The sequence below is a fragment of the Pteropus medius genome, unplaced genomic scaffold, assembly GCF_902729225.1.
Source record: "Pteropus medius unplaced genomic scaffold, Ma_sr-lr_union100, whole genome shotgun sequence".
Lineage (NCBI taxonomy): Eukaryota > Metazoa > Chordata > Mammalia > Chiroptera > Pteropodidae > Pteropus > Pteropus medius.
This window is the reverse complement of record NW_024349225.1, coordinates 6,586,639-6,595,435: the sequence shown is the minus strand read 5'-3', so window position 1 is coordinate 6,595,435 and position 8,797 is coordinate 6,586,639.

The window sequence follows — 8,797 nt, the reverse complement described above, 5'->3', positions numbered from 1 at the left end:
GGCCTTGCCTGCCACCAGTCCAGCAAAGCCATGTCCTGGAATCAAAGAGGGAGCAGCTGAGAAGTAGAATCCACGTCTTTGAGCACCTCGGGGTGCGCCTTCTGGGCTGGAGTCTGAGGACTTGAGTACCCTCGTGAACCTTCCTGCCTTCTCCACCCCTGACTCCCAGGTACATGTTATGAGACTTTAGGGCTACACAGTGAAAAATGTGGGATCTTTGCTTGATATGGTCAGGTGTTTGCGGGAGACAACAGGTAGGATAGAGAAAGGGGGTGAGCCTACAGTGTGGGTAAAAACCTTTTCTCTCCTCCTGGGCTCCACCCTGACCCCATTACCACACTCGCCACGCTTCTTCCTGAGTCTGCCTAAGACAAGGAAAGGTTCCACCAGGGAGTCCCCCTGAGCCACCCAGCTGCAGCCCTGAGAGTGGGTGTGCGTGCTGCGGGCAGGGTGGGAAGCCGAGAGCCATGTCGCAGTCAGCACTCCACCCGCCGTGGCTCATCTGACCTCACTCCTGTTGCTTAGGAAAATGGCACCTCGAGGACAGGGTGTTCCTTGCATTCCCCAGGAGCATGCACCTACTCTCTACTATCTGATGGAGCTCTGGCCCCAAAACCGAAAACGTGTATCTCCCTGCCTGTCCTTTCTCCCTCCCTAGGGCCTCCCTGCTAAGCTCTGAAAAACAGACAAGTTATGCTCATGTGGGAGCAGGCTTCTCCCTGTGGCATCTCGTACAATCTGGCATCTGGGGCAGCCCAGGCTCTGAGCCCCAGGCTGGCTCTGGGCCACACGCCTCCTCCTCTGCCCCAGGCTGGCCTGCCACCACCCATGAGTCACTCAGGTAACCAGAAGGGCAGCTACAGGAGGAAAACAACCACCCTCATTGCCCCAGGTGGCTGTCCCAGCCCAGGCCAGAGTAAAGCTGGGGCATTACTTGCTATCCATTAAAATCAGGCTGTGTCTGGGGCAGCAGGAAGAGGCTGCGCTGGAGATGCTGGGAGGGGCAGCTGGACAAGTGTCCTGGAACTTGGCATGTGTCCCGACTTGCCATTTCTGACGTCAGTATCTTCTGATGACCTTTCACTGGGCAGGAACCAGGAAGGGCAGAAGGGAGGATGCAAGAACAGTCCCAGGGGGGACTCCAGGGAAGGGGGTGTGGAGCCCATCACTCGGACTATGCCGTTTGGTAAACAAGCTGCCGCTCTGCCCTCCTGGCTCCTCCCAAACACACACGTCCCAGGGCGTTACACCCTCCAACTCCGCATCCACATCACCAGGTTGGTTCCTCATTTTAAGGCATGTAATTTGTTCCTGGGTCCGTCCTCCCCACTGGGAAGCCCTAGGTTTCCCATCTCTGAGAGCGAGCACACCTGGTAAGTACTCTGTGGACATCTTTTGAGTTAACGAATGAATACAGCACTCAGGTCATGCTGCTGAACTTGGGGTGCTGATTTAGGTGGTCATGCAGACCCTTGGGCACTCCTCCAAGAGTGAAGAGAAAGACTGTGGCAGAAGGTCACATCCTCCGAGCTGCTAGCGTTACAAGCACAACAGGCCCATCCCCAGGTATTCCTGCCTGCTGGGTGGGTGAGCCAACCTGGTCATGGCCGCATTTCTGTTTGGTGCTGCTTTCTCCCCTTGACTGTGCTTCCATGACAGCAAGTCTAGGTCTTATTTCACCCTGAGTTCTAGCACAGAGCCTGCCCAGCCCAGGAGCCCAGCAAATCCCTGCTAGATGAAGTATGTGTGTGCCTCCTCCGTATCCGGGTCTGTGCGCTGCTGTCACCCGTCGTTGCTGCAAGGTGGCTGTTTGAGCAGGACACCCACTGCCCCCTATACATCTGGGGGCAGCAGCCCCAGGGATGGATCCTCTTCTTCGCTCCCTCTCCCAGCATCTTCCCGGAGCCTGGTTGTGGTTCCCTGGGCTTCTGCAGCCACAGAAAGCCCTTAGCACACAGAAACAATGTTTATACGATGCTCCGATGGGTGGAGGAAACAGAATGCACAATCTATTTTATAAAGGCTCAAGAAATTCCAGAAAAAAAAAAAAAAGAAGAGCTGGTTTCTCATCTCTGAGCCCTGGGATTGGTACCCTCCTCTCCTCTCCTCGCTTTCCTTCACCAGGCCATGGAAGACGAGGCATTGAGCTCATTACACTGACAAATGCCTTTGGTCATTGAAGAATCTAGAAGGATCGGCACCATCTTGGGGCATATGTGAAAAAAATACAGCTCTTCTCTTCCCCGCCAGGAGCCCGGGTCCCCTCAGAGGAGCCCACTGGCTCAGAAGATTCTGGATTCTGAACCTGAATCTTGCACTTGGTATCCTGGGCCCAGCTGAAGCAGCAGGAACCACCGATGACTCGGGAATGAACTTATGTAAAGGAAATGGAAATCTTTCAACTAGCCACAGCAGACACTCATGGATTTCTGCTCTGTCTGCTCCTGGGTGTTTGTTTAAATGAGCAATGGCCAACATGGCCGAAACCTCACCCATCTGTCACACACACTCTCACTACCTCCTTCCCCTAAACCCTGAGCTCTCTGCTGTGCACGCAGCACCCTGCAGTGCAGATAAAGCTCATGACTGGGCTGTCTTGGCATAGGGAACAGTGGGCATGAGCCTGCTGAGCATGAATTATACCAAGAGTGGGACCCCTGAGGACTGTAATGGCCCATTGGACAGATGGTAGCAGGAGTAGGGACAAAATCACCTATAGGATCGGACCCCAAATGACATGTGAACATAAAACCCATGAAAACCTCATCTGGAGACCCAAAGACTAGCGAGATTTCTATCTTGTCTATCTAGGCCAGAAGCCCATTGCCTAATCTCTTATCCCTTTAGCAAGCAGCAGAAGTAACAATTACAAAAGCAAGCAAGCAAGAAAGTCCTTTTCAGCTTCAGTTTTTGGATTTGAGTGTGCTGGCGAGTACTCAAAGGTGTTGGGGAGAAGAGCAGCTTTTGGGGCCGAGATCAGTTATGTTGACATCTCATTAGTAGACTCTCATTCCCATTTGTTTGCTCCTACCTGAGTTGTGTTTCTTGTTCACAGTGTGTTGCTCCTGGGAAGGGCTTTCCAGCCATGACTGCACTTCCCAGCCCCATGTAAGACGGGGAACCTTGTTGTTGAGTTCTGGCCAATGAAATGTGGGCAGAAGTGATACGGACTAATCGCAGGGCTAATCCTCCTTCCCGGCTCCCCACAGCCTTCCCCACCCATCTGTGGGCTGCCGGTCTCCACTCCAGCGGACTCTGGAAGGCCCATGTTAAATGAGGCAGTGCCTCTGCTGGCCTGGATGCCTGAGTGAGCCCTTTCCTGATTGGATTTTGTGGGAGAAGGAAATATAGTAAATATTTATCCTGTTAAGCCACAGAGATTTGAGAATTTGTATATTACAAGAGCTAGAATCATCTTAACTAAAACAAATCATATAAATATAAAAACTAAAACAACGTAAAAATGTAAAAGACTGGTATAGAGTTGAAAGGGTAATGACAGGAACTAGGATACCTGCAAAACATTAACCAGGCTTCTTGAAGCTTTGTTTGAACAGACAAACAAAGTAGACTTAGGTCTGTCCCTAGGGATGGGCTGGGGTGTTACTGAAGAATAGCCCAACTGGTCTATTTTGCTGTCAATTCTCTTGTCCAGGTGAATGATTTCAAGACTGAAAAAGAACAGAAGATATTGAAATCCCCAAAGAATGAGTGTGCAAGAGTGAAACTTACTTATTCCTTAAGTTAGCTGACATATCCTGGCCCGAATGAATTACATTCCAGAATTCTGAAAATTTTTTCAGGGAGGGATTATTGTAGATGTAGAAGAATAGTTAAGTACACAGGCCCTGGAGCTAAAATATCTGGGTTTGAATCTTGGCTCAGTTACTTGTTAACTCGGGGAAATTACTTAATCAATCTAGATCTTAGTTTTTCTATCTGTTAACTGAGTAGAATAACAGTACTTATTTCAAAGGATTGTTGAAGGGTTTAAGTAAGATTCTATCTACTCTTGGCACTCAGCCTGGCACCTATTCAGTGCTCAATAACTGTTAGCTGTTGCTAATACTATTATATGGCTGATCTGCATCTATGAAACATCATGGCAATCAGAGAAAAGTCTAGGAAACAGAGATGAATAAATACATCCCAATTTTGAAAACAAAAGAAGTAAATTTTCTCAAAGCTGTCAGTGCCAGGCAAAACTTCCGAACATGCAACAAATGTTATTATATACCTAACAGGTGCCAGGCTCTGTGCTAGGCCCCGGAAATAGAGGATGGAATGAAATAAACAGAAATTCATGCCTTGTTCAGTATAGTAGGTCTAGCAGGGCAGACATGTAACTTTTAAAAATAAGTAAATATATAATATATTGGTTGCTGATAGGTGGTATGGAGAAAAACAAAATAGAGCAAGAAGATGCAAAACACTGGAGGGGGAAGGTTCAATTTAAAGGTCTTTGACACAAGAAGATATTTTAGTAGAACCTGAAGACACGTGGCACTTGGAGAAGGAATTGCAAATGCAAAGAGCCCAAGAGAGAAACGTGCCTGTTGTGTTTCTGGCACTGCAGAGTACCATGTGGCTGCAGTGGAGGGACGTGGGGTGAAAATGGTAGAGAACCGAGTCGGAGAGAGAACAGGAGGCCAGTCTGGGCGGAGCTCTGCTGGCCCTTGTAAGGTCTAAGAGTGTTACTTAGTGAGATGGCAGCCATTGACCGGAGGAGTGACATGTTCTGATTTACATTTTAAAAGTTCACTCTGTGGTGCAGGAGACTGAAAGAGGCTACAGAGGAAGCAGGGAGGGCGGTTATGAGGTTCCTGTAGTAAACTGTGCAGCAATGATGGCTTGAATCCAGCTGGTAGCCAAAGGAGATGATGAGACATGGTGTAAGTAGTAGCTAAATTCTGGACAGAAACAGAATTGGATTTTGCTGATAGATTGAATGAGAATGAGAGAAAAAAAGAGGAGTCAAGGCTAACTGCAAGGGTTTGGGCCTAATTGGCTGGAACGATGGAGTGGCATTAACTGAAATGGGACAACTACAGGCCCACCTAGCGTAGGGGATGGGAGGAGATGAGGAGCTTGTTTTTGGATGTGTTACCTTTGAGATGCCTCCTCGGCATCCAAGAAGAGACGTGCGGCAGCTAGTGGGATTCCTAAGTGTGGGGATCAGGGAAGAGGTCAAGGTTAGAGAGGTATGTCCATGAGAATGCCGAAGTTAACAAGGGACTAAAATAACTAGAGGGGAGGGAGGGAACAATTGGGGGGATCACTTTATGAACTATATAGATGTCTAACAAATGTACTATCTACTTGAAACTTATTTAAATAAATAAATTAAAAATAAAATAAAATAATTAGAAAAGAGAGGAAGCGCAAGGACTGAGGGGGATCCTGATGCTGAAATGTTGAGCAAAGGAGGAGGAAGCAGCACAGGGAGACCAAAAAGGAGCGGCCAGCAAGGACAACCAGGAGAAGGAGGTGTCCTGGGGGCCAGTGAGGGAAGACGGGGTGCTCAGGAGGAGGAAACGATGGACTGTCAACTCCTGTTGAAAGGTCAAGTTAGATGAGGACTGAGAAATGACCATTGGAACAATTGGTTAAAAGGATTGTCAGTGGACTCTTGAAAAAGAAGGTCATGGTTATCAGGATTCAAGATCATTTCACCAAGAACAGGTTTTGCGAGCTGAAGTACATTCTTTTATTTTGAAACTATCCTTGGACAACGCCATATTTTGCCCAGATTTCAACATGGTGTTTGAAAAAAAAAAAAAATCCCTCAGGTGTTTGGAACATGATAGCAAAATAAGGGCTTGTGAAACAGTTTTATTACTTTAATTTATAAATGGTATATTCTACCCTTTCCCTCCTTGGCCTGTTCAAAAATTTTAGCAAGGATTCAAATAAAAGCATCACTAGAATAGTCTAATTAGAGATGTTGCAAAACTAGGTGAGATAGAAATGCATTGACAAAACACAGGGGATCCCACAGGCCTAGACACATGGGGAGAGCTAACACAACGATTTTAGTAGGAATGAATGGGAATCCTGCACCTTGGTAGCAAGCAAGGACTATGTTAATATCACTCGAGGCAACAGTGTTTGGCCACAGTAAATGAGAGAGCGGGCCCTCTCATGGTGATAATAGCTCCATATGAAGCACTGTAGTGCTATGCAGCTGAAAGCTATTGTCGTCTCAGGCAGCAGTGGCAGAATAGTGACACATCTACAATCACCAATTATTTTATGGCATTTCGTGCTGGTCAATCCATACCTACAGTATTTTTTTTTTTTTTTGCCCATCTGGTATCATGTTTAAAGAGAGACATTGACATAGTAGGGTGCATAGAGAGAAGAAACACAGGACCCACAGAAACCACTGCCGCTTGTTGGTCTGCCTGCATCTGTCTCTTCCCTTCCCTGCCAGGGCTCCATGCTGCTCCCAAATAGGATCACATCGCTCACTCAGTCTTCAGTGCTCTTTCTCCCATTGCCTAAGAAATAAAACCCAAGACTTTCCACATTCTAACCCTGTCTTTGCAGCTACATTTCCCTCTGCTCTCTGATGCTCTGGCCACCCAGATCCCTGAGCTGACCAAGCTGGTGTTCACTTCTTGCTTTTGCTCACAGGTTTAGTATCCTGCTATGGACTCTCAAAGCACCTACGTTTCCCCGTGTTGTTCTTGCCTTACCTCACTATACCATTGTTGCCTTTTTTTAAAACCTGTATTCCAAACTAGACTGTAAGCTACCTGAGGGCAGAGGCAGTGTTCCTTTTTACACTCTTATTTTCCTACTTAGGGCAGATCTTGCCACAAAGAAGGTACTCGGTCAATACTGGTTGAAAGAATGAATGAATGGAGGAATGAATCAGTGCCAGTTCTTCTGCCTAGAATGTTCTCCCTTCCTGTTTGTCCATCTAGTAAATCCTATTCATCTTCCAAAGCACCCAGCTCAGGCACCAGGCATTCTGAGAATCCTTCCTGGTACTGCTGACAGCTCCTTTCCCAGCCCTTCCTTCAGAATTTGGCATGTGGCTCCATACAGCTCTCAGCCATTGTACTAATTTGTCTACCTGGTTAATCTGTCTTATTCATCTCTGTAGGCCCAGGACAGTAGCTGGCCACATACCTGTATCTGGTGTCATAACTTATAAAGGATGACTAAAGCAACTGAGAATGTATAGCCCAGAGAAAGAGGAAATATGATTCTTTCATTTGGGAAAAAAAAAATACATGGCCCCTTGGCCTTGGTGTGGCAGTGATAACTCAAATCTAGGAGGGGTAAGGATGGACAACATCTACAGTCTCTTCCAACCCCAGAACTCTGTGGCTCTGAGCTCTTGAATTCTATAGAGTTGCTGTGTTACTTAATTGATAGTCTTACTTTAGGCTAAGTGGCCCAAGGGAAGGGCATGGAAGAAGTATAGCCCCCTTTGCTACAGGTAGAATATGGATAGGAATAAGTAAAATAATCATGCTCTAGGCAGCAGAGGTCAAGAGAGAAGTTTCCGATCTCTCCCGAGCCTTATAGGAAGAGGGCTTCCCTGACCATACCTTCCCACGAGGTTGGGGGTTGGGGGGTGACTCTTCACTCCCTGCCCCCGTGGGGAGCCCTGGCCACTGCACACAAGACCTTTGTCTCCTTGTATTTGGGATGTGAGGGTTCAGCCTATGCCAATGCCACTATTCGTTCTGGTTCATTCCAATTCAGGGCAGGTCTGCATTCTCACAGAGGCCTCACAGTGTGGGCAGGGAAGGATCATGGCAAAGACTGACTGTCCTGTGGTCCTGAGCTGCGTGGCCACTTTGGTTCTGAGATGGGGTGGAGGGAAGAGTGGGGGGCCAGAAGGGTATAGCCACAGAACCTTTCTGCCAACTTCTGCAGGCAGGAGATCAGCTTTTCAGGAAATTGGTGGGTTATCCTGGCAAGAGCTTGGCCTGATCTCAACTTTGAGGACACTGATAAAAGTTTAGAGGAACAGGATACATTATCCCCCAAAGTTTGGTTTCCTAGAAAGTACATGAAGAAGATGGTTTCATCTGCATTAAACCTGCTGGGGTCTGCTCAGGTGTCTTACAGGTCTGGACTCTGAGCATAAGGCAGGAACCAGGCTGGCCATCAAGGAGCATTTCTAGGGTTGTTTCCTGAGAATAGGCATGATGAGATAACAGCCCTTAGGTTTTCTGTTTCATGTATCTTATAAAGGGGACAAAGTTTGTAAGTGCTACTGCTCTCACCCTTTACAACCACCTGAGAAGACACTTGACAAGTTTTCTGTGTCACTCTGAAATGTTCCGCTCGCTTGACACTCCCTACTGTTCTAACACCTTGTCGCTCCCACATCATCATCTCCACACAATCCCACTACCAGAATCTCAGAAAACAATTCAACTCACAGTAAACTAGTAAAACTCTTAATCTGAGTTCCTTTTTCTGTCTTCTGAGTGAACTTTGAGACCCTACTGGCCCCTAAAACTTGTAGCAGTGACTTGCTTCTGGCCTGTCAGGCTGGTTCTAGATCATTTGAACAAGGACTGACCCAACCTTGCTGTGGACACTGGGCTGGAGCTGGCCTATGAGAACGCAGGAAATGGCGCCCTCCCCTGTCTCTTCCTGGAAGCTGCTATTCTAGGGATAAATATTGATCTGGTGGGTTATTTTTGAAAAGCAGTTGACAACAATGTTGTCAGTAAGCGCCTACTTAAAGAGTCATTTGGACCTTTAAAAACAACATCTGTTTATTGTAGCACAGTGCCTATCACACAGGATTCATTCGATAAACATTTGA